Below are 15000 nucleotides of genomic sequence, written 5' to 3'. Positions count from 1 at the left end.
GAAACAGCAATTATTATTATTATTATTATTATTATTATTATTATTATTATTAGTAGTAGTAGTAGTAGTAGTAGTAGTAGTAGTAGTAGTAGTAGTAATGATAATCATAATAATAATAATAATTCAGTAGGAGTGACTATTCCTCAATCTACACTGAAACAACTTCGATAGAATCTGCTCCAGCGTCCGAGCTGGGAGTCTGGGACAGAGCGGAGAGAACTGGAGTGGAGAGGCGAGGGAAATTAGTCATTCGTCACTTTGTCGGGTACTAACGAAGGCCAATGCCATTAGCCACTGCTGGGGGAGGGCTTGATCAAAACAAGGGCTGGGTATCAGAGGGAAAACATGAGTCACTTTCGACTTTCTTTTCGTATCTAGAGTTCAGCCAAAGGTTATCAGAAATACTGGTTGTGTTTCTTCAAAGATTGTTCAGGTTTTGTATAGGAATGCCTTTTGGGTTCTTCAGCCTTATTCACTTTCATAAGGTATATTGGAATGCCTTTTGGGTTCTTCAGCCTTATTCATTTTCATAAGGTATATTGGAGTGCCTTTTGGGTTCTTCAGCCTATTCATTTTCATAAGGTATATTGGAATGACTTTTGGGTTTTTCAGCCCTATTCATTTTCATAAGGTATATTGGAATGCCTTTTGGGTTCTTCAGCCTTATTCATTTTTATAGGGTTATTGGAATGCCTTTTGGGTTCTTAAGGCCTAGTCATTTTCATAACGTATATTGGAATGTCTTTTGGGTTCTTCAACCATATTCATTTTCATAAGGTATATTGGAATGCCTCTTGGGTTCTTCAGCCCTATTCATTTTCATAAGGTGTATTTGAATGCCTTTTGGATTCTTCAGCCCTGTTCATTTTCATAAGGTATATTGGAATGCCTCTTGGGTTCTTTAGTCCTATTCATTTTTATAGGGTTATTGGAATGCCTTTTGGGTTCTTCAGCCTTATCAATTTTCATGAGGTATATTTGAGTGCCTTTTGGATTCTTCAACCTTAATATTTTTCAATAGATATATTGGAATGCCCTCGCCTTCTTAACCTTATTAATTTGCAATATGCGAAAAGTAGTGCCTTTGGCATCTTCAGCCGTAGAAACTTTTTAGACGAACCGTGAAATGGTATGGGGTTTATTGCCTAGTATATGGGAAGCCCTTAAGTGGTATATGGTTTATGGTTTACGGCCCTGGGCTGGATGAGGGCATTTGGGTATATAACCCATTGACCCTTGAAGTTATAAATGTCAAGTGGTAGAAGGTTTACTGTTAAACAACGGCAAATTGTCAAGTGGTACGTGGTCACTGGCCTTCGGTCGTGGTGTGCACATGAACATTTGTTTGTGAGAACGTGGAAATGATTAGCATGTCCCAGCTGAATATAAGGGGGACTCTAATTTGGCTTTATGTGCTTAGTGTTTCTCGTGTGCTTGGGTCTCATCACTTTATGATGTTGTGTCGTCATGGGACTAGTCATTTCTGCCTCTTCCTTTCTGATTAGGTAAAAGATAGCTTTAAGGTTGAGAGCAGCTTTTTCTGAATATTTATTTAAAAGGTAGCTTTAAGGTTGAGAGCAGCTTTTTCTGAATATTTATTTAAAAGGTAGCTTTAAGGTTGACAGCAGCCTTTTCTGAATATTGATTTAAAAAGATAGCTTTAAGGTTGAGAGCAGCTTTTTCTGAATATTGATTGAAAAGATAGCTTTAAGGTTGAGAGCAGCCTTTTCTGAATATTGATTTAAAAGGTAGCTTTAAGGTTGAGAGCAGCTTTTTCTGAATATTGATTTAAAAGATAGCTTTAAGGTTGAGAGCAGCTTTTTCTGAATATTGATTTAAAAAGATAGCTTTAAGGTTGAGAGCAGCTTTTTCTGAATATTGATTTAAAAAGATAGCTTTAAGGTTGAGAGCAGCTTTTTCTGAATATTGATTTAATAAAAGATAGCTTTAAGGTTGAGAGCAGCTTTTTCTGAATATTGATTTAAAAAGATAGCTTTAAGGTTGAGAGCAGCTTTTTCTGAATATTGATTTAAAAAGATAGCTTTAAGGTTGAGAGCAGCTTTTTCTGAATATTGATTTAATAAAAGATAGCTTTAAGGTTGAGAACAGCTTTTTCTGAATATTTATTTAAAAGATAGCTTTAAGGTTGAGAGCAGCTTTTTCTGAATATTTTAGGTTGATGGATTCTGACACGCAATTAGTCTTTATTTTGTCCAAAATAAAATGAATTGCAGTTCATACAATGATTTCTTTTTATAAAGTAATGGTACTACTTATATGTGTATACATATAAATATGCATCTCATACTTTCCTCATAATTTATACATATATATATATATATATATATATATATATATATATATATATATATATATATATATATATATATATATATATATATATATGTAAATGATGAGGAAAGTATGAGATGCATAAAGCAAGACGTATGATTACTAAGGCATTCATGAATGATAATAAAAAAAAGTACCTTTGCAACAGACGGGAAGCAGTCACGGAAGTATTAAGTGCATGCATGAGGAAATGAACGCATGCAAATATGTCGTTGGAAATCCTGTCAATCCTGTTAGCGATCATTTTCTTGCTCTGCCGTTCAGTGTCTCCATTACACGGGGTTTTTTTTTTTTTTTATTAGTTTTCTGTAAAAGAAAACTATTGAGGTGGCTTTGTATGTCCCTCCGCACTTTTTCTGTCCGCCCTCAGATCTGAAAAACTGCTGAGGCTAGAGGGCTGCAAATTGGTATGTTTATCATCCACACTCCAATCATCAAACATACCAAATTGCAGCCCTCTAGCCACAGCAGTTTTTATTTTATTCAAGGTTAAAGTCAGCCATGATCGTGCATCTGGCAACGCTATAGAACAGGCCACCACTGGGCCGTGGTGGCTGAAAGTTTCATGGGCTGCGGCTCATACAGCATTCATTATACGGTGTACAGAAGACTCGATTGCGCCCAAGAAACTTCGGCGCATTTTTTACATGTCTTTATCTTGGAGGCCCCACAGGGGGTTAATGTACCCCACGTGGTGCACTGTAGGCATTACTAAAGGGTGTTTACAGCGTCCTGTAAGGCCCCTAGCTGCACCCATTTTTTAGCCTTCTACTCTACCTCCATTCCTGCTACCTTATTCTCTCTGGCTGTTCAGCCCCTCTAACATTAAGTTCTTCTAAGTGTAACTGAGGGAATTTCTTTCAGCAACACCATTAGATCCTTGTCCTTCATCTCCTTGATTTTCTTGGATCTCCAACTGTCTTAAACACTGAATGGACGAAAGTGCCCCACAGCCTGGATTGACAGCTTAACTTTAAAACACACACACGCACACACACAGGCTCGTGCTTGTTTTATAACGTAAATTTCTTGGCATAATTGAAGCAGCATGACAGGTCCAGTTATACAGTTAGATGAAGGTATACTAGTAAGATAGCTTGTGCAGCTTATGTTAATTTTTCATTTGATGACCACTTAACGTACAGTATTTCCTGTTGATGAACATTGCATATTTGTTGTTTCCCGTACAGACGATGATAATGTAGGATAAATTTTATTATTATTATTATTATTATTATTATTATTATTAGTAGTAGTAGTAGTAGTAGTAGTAGTAGTAGTAGTAGTGGTGTTATATTATTATTCAGAAGATGAAACCTATTCATATGGAACAAGCCCACAGAGTCCATTGACTTGCTATTCAAGCTTCCAAAGAGTACGGTGTTATTAGGAAGAAGTAAGAGGAAGTAAAGAGAAAAACAAAAAGAAGAGACCCCACTTATTGAAAAAGAGAAATAAATTTAATAGATAGATAAAAATGTATTAAAATGCAAGGAGAATAATATCAGGGTAAGGAGAAATTTAGTACAACAAGTATGGGAATGGGTGTTATTAGTGTTATAGGATTTATGATCCAGACGGAATTCAATGCAACAGAAATATTTGGGGTTTTCTAATTCGCATCCTAATTATCATCATCACCCGTTTTTATTTTTTATAGGCCCTCGTATTTGTGGACCTCAAATGGCCCATCAGTTAGACCCTTTTTCGTTAGTCAGTTTAAGGTTATAGTTTTCGTGATTAGCTTAGTGTTATACGTCTTGGATTCTTCTCTGGTATCGCCAAGTGTTCACATCATTATAATGCCTGGGGCAACTCATTCAATAACCTGGGTGTTCCTCTCTCTAAAGATCCTTCTTCCGTCTATCTTCATTCATCCATGCTTCAGAGTTTTGTGAAGATGATGCATGAAGACAGAACTGTTAAGAGACAGGATTCATAACGTATGATTGATTGAAGATGTTCTATACAGAGACCGTTATCCAGAGGTTATGCAAAGAATGTTTTTTTTTTTTTCGGAAATAATGAATAGGGTCTGTCATCACACAATACGAGCCATTTAGTAGGTGACGCGTTCTTGACTGAGTAAACGAGTTAAATGTCATTCTCAGACATTTTATAATGAATTGGTCGTTTTTTGTGATATGTCTTCACGTATAGTCTCGCGTGTCTCCTATTTCTGATACCATCTTTTACGAGGTTATTTCAGTATAAAAGCCCATTTGGGAACGAGGCGTTTCCTCTGGTCTGAAATTACAGTCATTCTCGTGATGTGCGCCGTGTTGTACCCCTCTGCTGTTCATTTTGTCAAAGTGAGCAGATTGCGACAGTGCCGTGAAGAGGGGTTTGAGCGAGTCCAAAGTACATAGCCAACTTCCTAAACGGTATTGAACACAAATGGTCACGGCTTGTGCGAAATTCGTTTTCATATTTCTGCTTTTGGTATTTTATGTAAAGCTCGATTTGAAACCGCTCAATGATTATTAGAGACTTTTTATTAAGAGAAACTGAAACCAATTTTGAGTATAGATAACTCTGCCTTCAGCTGAGACGTATTTTAATTTAAATGAGTTTTTTTTTTATCGTTTTCAGTGTGTTGACTATATCATTTTGTGTTTTTGAGCACAAATGTGTTTCTTGACTTTTGCAGAACCTGGAGATGGACAGTTGTCCGAAACATTGTTATACAGATTGAATGGAGGAAGAATAGAGTGTTGAGGTTTGTGTTGGCATTGCAGTTCCTAAACCGATTACGATTTTCTTACTAGAGGTTCTCTCTCTCTCTCTCTCTCTCTCTCTCTCTCTCTCTCTCTCTCTCTCTCTCTCTCTCTCTCTCTCTCTCTCTCTCTCTCTCTCTCATACTATTGGCGTCAGGTGTTTGCAAAATCAAATAGGTCACATCTTATACATGGTTAATTCTCTCTCTCTCTCTCTCTCTCTCTCTCTCTCTCTCTCTCTCTCTCTCTCTCTCTCTCTGCACTTAATATTACTACTGATAGTCTTCTTAATGCATCTGGTAGTTATACTGCCAGGCCTCTTCATTATCTTACTACCACAACAACAACAACAACAACGACTACTACTACTACTACTACTACCACTACCACAGTTGGCTGCTATTGACAGCCTCACTACCACTACCAGGTATGTCCTGGTTTTGTCACGTGTTCCTCTCCAAGCCTCGTAACTTCCATTTGGCGGCCGCTTTTGATGTTCCACTTATGGAGGAGCATGCCCCAACATCATCCGTAGGAGCGTGCCCTAACATCACCCGGAGGAGCGTGCCCTAACATCACCCGTAGGAGCGTGCCCTAACATCATCAGTAGGAGCGTGCCCTAACATCATCCGCAGGAGCGTGACCTAACATCATCCGTAGGAGCGTGCCCTAACATTAACCCGGGGAGCATGTCTCCACACCACTTGGAGGGATATAATAATAATAATGATAATAATAATAATTTGGAAGGAGTCCCTCTTATTGGGGCAGTGTTAATTAAAACAATTGCTGTTTCAACGACATTTATCTTGTAGAGAGTCTTCTCTATTCTTTGTATATTCTTTGGAAACTTATTACACCATCTACCTGCAGACGAGAAGAATATGATAAGAGGAATAGAGAGGACTCTACAAGCTAAATGCCGTAGAAACAGCAATTTTTTCCAATAATAATAATAATAATAATAATAATAATAATAATAATCCAGACGACAGGTTTTTCAGACGTATTCAGTACAGAACGAATATTTCCAGTCTAAGTATCTGTGGTTTTCATGTGTGCCCTGTCGGGTTTTATACGCACTTATGCATTATGCACATATATATTGTGTGTGTGAGAGAGAGAGAAAGAGAGAATGATTCATTACTGGAAATCGATGCGGTAATGTGGGCTTTCTGGAGGACAACAGGTCTTGGAAAAATTATTCACTCTGCTTTTTTTTTTTTTTTTTTTTTTTTTTTTTTTTGGCTTCCATCATCAGAGTGCTGTTTTGTGTGAGATGCTGTTTGACTATTATTATTATTATTATTATTATTATTATTATTATTATTATTATTATTATTATTATTATTATTATTCAAAATAAAGAGTCTTGATTGATAATGGGAACGGGGCACATTTAGAAAATCCACTGCAAATAGATGCTGATATGAACTAACAGGTGGATTATTCTAGGTTTTTCCTTTTATTGCATTATTGTTATGATTTAGAATAACAATCCATTGTTAAGGAATCAGCCCGAGGAGCCATTAACACGAACAGAAGGCTTCCTCACAACGGAATTCCCTTATGCAAATGTAAGAGAAAGCAGAGCGATGAAGAAAACTTGGTAAATAAGGTTATAGGTTAACTAGGATTCAGCTGACGATAGTAGATCGTCAGAACAACTGAATATTAGTGGAGTAACTGTTAATTCTTTCGAAGAACGTTTTATGAAAGGTGTAACAGTTTAATGTTTTTCAAGGCCACTTTCTCGTTAATGACAACTCTGCTGAAGAGTAGAGAAGACGCTTGATTTTCTTCGAAGGCAGTTACCATTTCCAAAGGGTGAAATTTTTAGATTGCGGTCATACTTCTTTTTACCACGAGGTCGTAACGAAAGCTCCTTTCGAAGTATTACGTTTTGTTCTTTGTGTTTTGGTTTTTCAGTGAAGGGGGGAGGGGTGGGCTGTGATAGACTTTCCTTTTCCTGGACCCACGGTGACTTCCACTGAATCAATTAATCATCCATATAAGAGGAAATGGCAACGCCGCTCAAAAAAAAAAAAAAAAAAAAAAAAAGCCAATTCTACCAGAGTATCAAAAAGAAAATGGCAAAAAAAATATGGCAGCAGCCAATCGCCTCTCTCGACCTTTGTAGCCAGACTATAGGCAGTGTAGTAGATTGATAAACTTGAAGTTGTCGATGCTACTGACAGGTCAGACCAGCAAACACTCTTATCAAGTTCAGAGAATAGCTCGAGGACTTATCCCGTTTCATGATAGGCTTATGGGTATTATAATCCAAACGACGCCAAGACCTCTGGCGAACGTGAGTCACCTATGGTGGCCAAATGAGTCATCGGTGATGACTCGGAACCGGTGCGTCAGCTCCGTAAGGTACAGCGAATTCTCGAAAATAATTTTTGCTTGTTATTTTCACTTGAATTTGCTCTTCCGTGTCGTGTCTGTTACCTCAGTCATTATTGTTCACTATGGCTATATATTTTTCTTGGATAAGCTCCTATAAATCTTTTTAGTTGCTAAGAAAGCATACAGAAAATAAAATACCTATTTGTAAGTCAAAGGGATAACCTAAAAATTAACAGAGAAATGAATGGCCATTTTTATTTTGTGTAAACATATTTTGCACCTTAATGCTTTAATTTCCGAATGATCCTTACGAAATGTGTGCACGTTGGAATAATAATAATAATAATAATAATAATAATAATAATAATAATAATAATAATAATAATAATAATTCGATGTGCATGTTGTTTAGAATTCTGTAGGCCATGTTAGAAAATTTTACATAAGGAATAAACAGATTTTGCTCTGTAGTGTAAAGAACATTTCGTTGAATGTTGAAAGTATTATTTTATAATAAAGTAGGACCAACTGAGAGGTGGTCTTCCGTCATGAACTCCTCTCATTGTTAACAGATAGCCGTAGAGATCGTATTCAACTTTTTTTTTTTTCTACCTTATGTAAAGGTCATTGTGACGTAGAATCAAAGACACTTTTGGGGGGAAAAAGGCATTCTTCATAAAGAATGAAAGGTTGTAAAAGTACGGGAAAGTAGAAGAAGAGAATTCCGAAGTTGAGAAGGAAGGGTCACGCTTCATTCAAGAAAAAAAATGTTTTATTTTTTTTTTAGCGAGTGCTTGTGCCTGTGTTTTTGTGTTGTGTTGTGTTGTGTGTGTCTCGGGTGAATTTGGCCAGTCTTTTGGAAACTCTTGTCTTTGAAATAATCGTATTACATCTCAATACTTTCCTCACTCAGGCCAATTTCAAACGGGCGGCTTTGTCCTATGAAGTGCTGTAGCATTATTCTTTACACGAAGTCAGTTATAAAAGAGGGGAGACTCTCTCTCTCTCTCTCTCTCTCTCTCTCTCTCTCTCTCTCTCTCTCTCTCTCTCTCTCTCTCTCTCGGCCAGTTGGAGATTTATGTATTTTAGCCATCTTATATATTAAAAGATGTTGCATTGGAAGATTTCCTTACGGTAATCACTGGTGACTAGAAATGCCTAACATTATTGTTTACATGAAGTTATTTATAAAGGGCTCTCTCTCTCTCTCTCTCTCTCTCTCTCTCTCTCTCTCTCTCTCTCTCTCTCTCTCTCTCTCTCTCTCTCTCTCTCTCTCTCTCTCTGATGTCGAAAGGCGAAGTAATGTGCGATGACCATTTTGAGAATGTTAAATATATCCTTTTTTTGGGGAGGAGTAAAATTGTGATTTATGTAAGCTTCGTCTCCATTCTCTCTCTCTCTCTCTCTCTCTCTCTCTCTCTCTCTCTCTCTCTCTCTCTCTCTCTCTCTCTCTTGCCGCTCGCAACAGGGCCCTCCATGCTGTACTTGTTTTGCAACTTGTTGTGTTGTGGATCTTCAAGTCTTAACATTAAACAAGAATGCGTGAACTTCGTGAACTGTAATTCTAAGCGTCATAGACAGAAGCTTGGAGGAAACCCTCATCATCAAAAACAGCTGTTACACACACACACACACACACACACACACACACACACAGAGAGAGAGAGAGAGAGAGAGAGAGAGAGAGAGAGAGAGAGAGAGAGAGAGAGAGACGTCCTTCCCTTAGTTGCCGTGGAAGCGAGTTTACCCTTTGCCTAATAAGAAATAAAAGTGCGGGCGTGAAAGCCCAGCTGGGAGATCCTATACCATATAGTTGCTGGCCTTTCCCGCATCTCATGTAGCCTTATTTAAGTGCCAGTGTCGTTTATGGACTTTATGGCTGTTATGAATCATGAATAGCATAGCACTACATTCTCTCTCTCTCTCTCTCTCTCTCTCTCTCTCTCTCTCTCTCTCTCTCTCTCTGTGTCGGCCAGTTGGAGATTTTCGTGTTTTAGCCTTTTCTTATAATAAAAATGTTGCATTGGAAGGTTTGTTTTTGGCAATCTAAAAAGTGCTTTAGCTTTATCGTTTGCAGACTCTCTCTCTCTCTCTCTCTCTCTCTCTCTCTCTCTCTCTCTCTCTCTCTCTCTCTCTCTCTCTCTCTCTGCCAGTTGGAGATTTTCGTATTTTAGCCGTTTCTTACAGTGAAGATGTTGAAGATGTTGCATTGGAAGATTTGTTTTCGGTAATCCAGAACTGCTTTAGCATTATCATTTGCATGAAGCCAATAGCAAAGGGGAGACTCTCTCTCTCTCTCTCTCTCTCTCTCTCTCTCTCTCTCTCTCTCTCTCTCTCTCTCTCTCTCTCTCTCTCTCTCTCTCTCGGCCAGTTGGAGGTTTAAGTGTTTGAGCTGTCTTTTACATTACAAATGTTTCATTGGAAGAATTTTCGGTAATCACTCGTGACTAGAAGTACTCTAGCATTATTGTTGTATACATGAAATTAATTATAAAGGGGAAACATTCTCTCTCTCTCTCTCTCTCTCTCTCTCTCTCTCTCTCTCTTTATTGGTATGGGAGGAGAGTCCGTGTGGAAATATTCACCGCTGGTCCTGTCGAGTTGCTCCATCTCTCCCTTGTGCAGTTACGCGCGCACAGGCGCACGCGCGCAAGCAGTCGCATTTCAAGTAGATTGCTTTTGTTCTTGCAAGTCGAGGTATTTAGTCAGTCATGTCAGTCATGTAGCCCAAGAAAAATAAGGTTCATAAGGTAAGGGCTTAGGTGAAATTTCACAAAGTCATTAAGTTCGTTTCTGTAGAGGGGAATTATTGATTGGATTTTTATTGTATAGCTTGGTCAGTTCCTTGGCTGGATTCCAGTTCATGATAACAGGTGGCGTTAACCCTGACCAGTTTTGCGTTCACCTTGAGCAGTTTTGCAACTACAATAATTGATGCATAAACGTAAGCGATTCTTTCCCGGCGTTGCTCATTTATTGTTATGGAATAAAAAAAAAGTTTCTCTCTCTCTCTCTCTCTCTCTCTCTCTCTCTCTCTCTCTCTCTCTCTCTCTCTCTCTCTCTCTCTCACGTTTGATTTTCAGAGTTCCAGAGGTCCTTTATTCCTGACACCGTTTGACTGTGGATGTCGTGCGACTGAAACTTCAGAAGTTCAAGCAAAGAAGCAATGCATTGCTACCCTAATGCTATTCTTCATGCATTTTAATACATTTCTCTCTGTTTATTAATGTATTAATTTATTTTTTTTATTTTTGATAAGAGAGATCTTTCTGTATTTTCCTTTACCTTCTCTTACTTCCGAATGAACACCATATTCTTTGGAAGCTTGAATTTCAAGTCAGTGGCCCCTTTGGTGGGCTTGTTCACGTCAGTGGTACCTGTGGGCTTGTTCCATGTGAATAAGGTTCATCTTCTGAATAATAATAATAATAATAATAATAATAATAATAATAATAATAATTCTGTCAACTTGATCATTTTCTGTTGTGTTTGAGACTAGTTCATACCTCGGAAAAATTCGTTCGTGCTCCAGACTCGTTCTCGTAGAGCCACCCGTTGCGACAGATATTTTGAAAGAAATAACAAAAAAAAAAAAAGGGTCAGTGAGATTTCGAAATAGCAGTGACGTCATTCCAGCGATTTCAAAAGACCTCGAGTTGCCGATAAGCCTATAGTGGTGGATCGCGAGGGGTGTCTCATTCATGACGAAGGTGACCACTTGTTTTTGTGACGTCAGTTTGATACACAATCGCATTCATGAATACTGCCTTTCTCAGATAAGGATTCTGACGTGACTTTGTTATTATTATTATTATTATTATTATTATTATTATTATTATTATTATTATTATTACAAGCTGTCCGCTGGCATGGCTCATTTTAATACATTTATGTCCAGTCAAGATTCTGACGTTACTCTATTATTATTATTATTATTATTATTATTATTATTATTATTATTATTATTATTATTATTATTATTACTATTACTACAAGCTGTTCACTGGTATGACTCATTTTAGTACATTGATGTTTTATTATTATTATTATTATTATTATTATTATTATTATTATTATTTTAGTACATATATGTTCAGTCAAGGGCGTTATACATAATTTCAGCTCTTTATGACCGGCATAAATTACGTGTATTCTTTGGGTAATTATTGCTTTAATCTAGATTGTGCAAAACACTGAAAGACGTCAAATACTATGAACATGAAAAACAACCTTCCACAAATTAGAAAAAAAAAAATTGAGGACTCAGTAACCAAGAGGATTAAGTAGCTTTGTGAAAATACAGGATCAGAACGATTAGCATATTAAGGATGATTAGACTGAAATATCTTGTATCAGAGAACAATAGAGGAAGCTATTGCAAACGGCAATAGCGTACGCTGACGCCCCAGAACCTCTGTAGTGGGTGTCTGGGTGAGTTGTTAGATGCTGTAGGCGAGGGCGGTAGCGTGGTGGGTGTGGCTTGCCCAGTTGATGGAAAACCTGTTTTATAAATGTTTGTGGAGGAAATGAGTGCCCCGGTATTTTTTTTTTTTTCTATTTGAAAGTTTTTTTTCTCTGTAGACGGTGATTCTGTAGATGTGAATTTTTTTTTATTTTTAACGATTAGGTATGGTAATACCAAGGTCTTAAGACCTTGGGTAATACGGAGCATGTAATCTTTTCCAGAATTTGCCGCCAAGTAATGCCCCACCCGAGCTCACTCTCTCTCTCTCTCTCTCTCTCTCTCTCTCTCTCTCTCTCTCTCTCTCTCTCTCTCTCTCTCTCTCTCTCTCTCTCTCGCATCCTGTCGTGACAGCGGTTACTGAACGCATATCCTCTGATAAGTATCCCTCGCAGGAAAATGGGACATGCTTATTCCACTTTGCCTTATAAAAAGACTAATAAATAGCATTGAATTTTTCCATTATAAATGATTAACTGACCGTACGTTTATACCTCAAATTCCACGTAATAAAGGGTTTCGTTTCTCTCTGCCCTTCGAAGTAAAATATTCAAGGGCAGGTGATTATCAAACTTTTTAAATTACAGCTCGGGAATTTGAGATCTAGTTGGACTGCTCTGTTGCTTGGTGCTCAGGGAGTCAATAATGTAGCACTTTTTCTTGCATTTCATTTTTTTTTTTTTTTTTTCATTTTCCCAATTTTCCCCCACCCGTTGTAGCTGTTGGAGGGGTTGGTAGACTGTTGGGGAAGTAAGATGTTTAGATCTACTTTTGAGACGTAATTTTTTTTTTTACCGTATTTTTCAATTTTGTTAAAAAAATTAACTCAATGAAGGTACTAAGCAATGCTCTCTGGATGCTTACTGTACTCAAGACCAAGCGTGAACTCAGAAGGTATGATGCTCCCAGTTGAGCTAACTAATTAGTAATAGTGTGTGTGTGTGTGTGTGTGTATGTGTGTGTGTGTGTGTGTGTGTATGTATATATATATATATATATATATATATATATATATATATATATATATATATATATATATATATATATATATATATATATATATATATATACACACGTATGGTATAAATGAATACTTGGTTGTTTGATAAGAAAGAAGCAGTGAGAGTGTGTTTTATATATATATATATATATATATATATATATATATATATATACATATACACACACACACACACACACACACATTAAACACACACACACACACACACACACTGCTTCTTTCTTATAAAACAGCCAACGATTTATTTATACCATGTGTGTGTGTGTGCATAAATATGTTTAATTATATATATGAATTATAATTAAGAGGTCTTAATTATATATATATATATTATAATTATATATATATATATATTTTTACACACACACATGGTATGAACATTTGTATGTATATACAAGAAAGAAAGAAAGCTTTGTTCCTGTAAAATCCAATCTAGTCTAGTTTCTTGATTTCCGTCTATGACGAAACTGTAAGATGCATGGCGCTTGATAATAGTCACCTCACAGACTCTAAAAAAAAAAAAAAAAATTTAAAAAGGTCACAGACTTGAAAAAGCCAGACACTTGACAGTTCCCGTGTACATTTTCTTTGCAGGAAATGAAGTCGGCTTAACTGTCTGTTTCTTTGAGCATTCCTCTCCCTCCCCCCCCTCCTCGGAGACTTCCAAGTACACCATTATCAATTTTTAGCCTCTAGAAGTTGACCGTAATTCTCAAGTAGGAATTTACAGGAACTCCCGAATGAAAATCATGTACTGGCGTTTGCCTTGATCCCGATTCTTTCTTCGCAGAATAAGTTCCTAAAACCTGATGGATAATGGTTTTCCCCCTTTCATTCCTTTTACTGTACCTCCATTCATATTGTCTTTCTTCCATCTTGCTATCCACCTTCTCCTAACAATTATTTCGTAGTGCAGCTGCGAGGTTTTCCTTTAGGTACACCTTTCAAACCTACTTATTCTCAGTTTTCTTTCCAGCGCTGAATGACCTCGTAGGTGCCAGCGTTTGGCCTTTGGCTGAAACTCTATAATCCATCTGAAAATGTTTGTTTGTGTGAGAATTAGGGAAGAGACTTTAGTGATGCCACTGACGTTATCACGTAATTAAAAATGTGGGTGATACGCAGCCTATTATAGGTTGGTCGTGAATACATCCCAAAATGACAGTTGTGGTACGTGAAAGTGCCTGTCAGTTTTCAGAGAATATATATGAATTTTTGTTTGCCATTTCAGTCTTCAGTGATAAATCCATTAAAGATATGTTGACTTCGTGTTTAAGTATGTAAATATACAGTGTAGGTATGTATATATATATATATATATATATATATATATATATATATATATATATATATATATATATATATATATATATATATATATATATATACATACATACATACACACACATACCCATACATATATATATATATAGACTTATTTATGTAAAGTGTGTGTATATATATATATATATATATATATATAAATATATATATATATATATATGTATATCGTATATAATTCGCATATTTATTTTTACGGTGGATGTAATTTTGTTTTGTTTTGTAAGGGGGACTTCAGACGAAAAAGTGAACCCTAGTAAAAAAAAAAAAAAAAAAAAAAAAAAAAAGTCAATTTCTAACGCTAGTGGTTCACCCTCCCAGCAGGTTGAAATGGTCGAGACACCAATACATTAACTCTCTCCGCCCTGAAAGGCAGCCGGATTACCTATTGCACAGTAGGTAACCTTGCGTAGTATGTGTAGACCTTGGTCAACATCAGGCTGGAACTGGCTTTCGTTACCCAGCTGACCTCACCCGCCCTCCTCCGTTGGCCTGTGTTTTAGCGTTTTGCTTTAAATGGTTTCAGTACTATATATATGTATATATATATATATAATATATATATGTATATACACACACACACACACACACACACATATATATATATATATATATATATATATATATATATATATATATATATATTATATACATAGATTCATACATACATACATTTACAGGTACATTTAAAACTATGGTCTTTGCCACATGCCAGATCTTTATAGATGCGGATTATGTAATATTACATTTGTAAT

At 36.6% G+C, this 15000-nt stretch overlaps 1 protein-coding gene across 41 annotated transcripts in view; it reads left to right on the top strand.

Moving 5' to 3' along the window:
• PMCA (plasma membrane calcium-transporting ATPase 3) overlaps window positions 1-15000 on the top strand; it is a 476515-nt gene that overhangs the window by 311527 nt on the left and 149988 nt on the right. The gene's annotated exons all lie outside the window — the stretch shown is intronic.

Source organism: Macrobrachium rosenbergii, chromosome 6 (genome assembly GCF_040412425.1).
Source record: "Macrobrachium rosenbergii isolate ZJJX-2024 chromosome 6, ASM4041242v1, whole genome shotgun sequence".
Classification (NCBI taxonomy): domain Eukaryota; kingdom Metazoa; phylum Arthropoda; class Malacostraca; order Decapoda; family Palaemonidae; genus Macrobrachium; species Macrobrachium rosenbergii.
The sequence above is the reverse complement of the archived record's forward strand: the minus strand, read 5'-3'. Positions and strand labels throughout refer to the sequence as shown.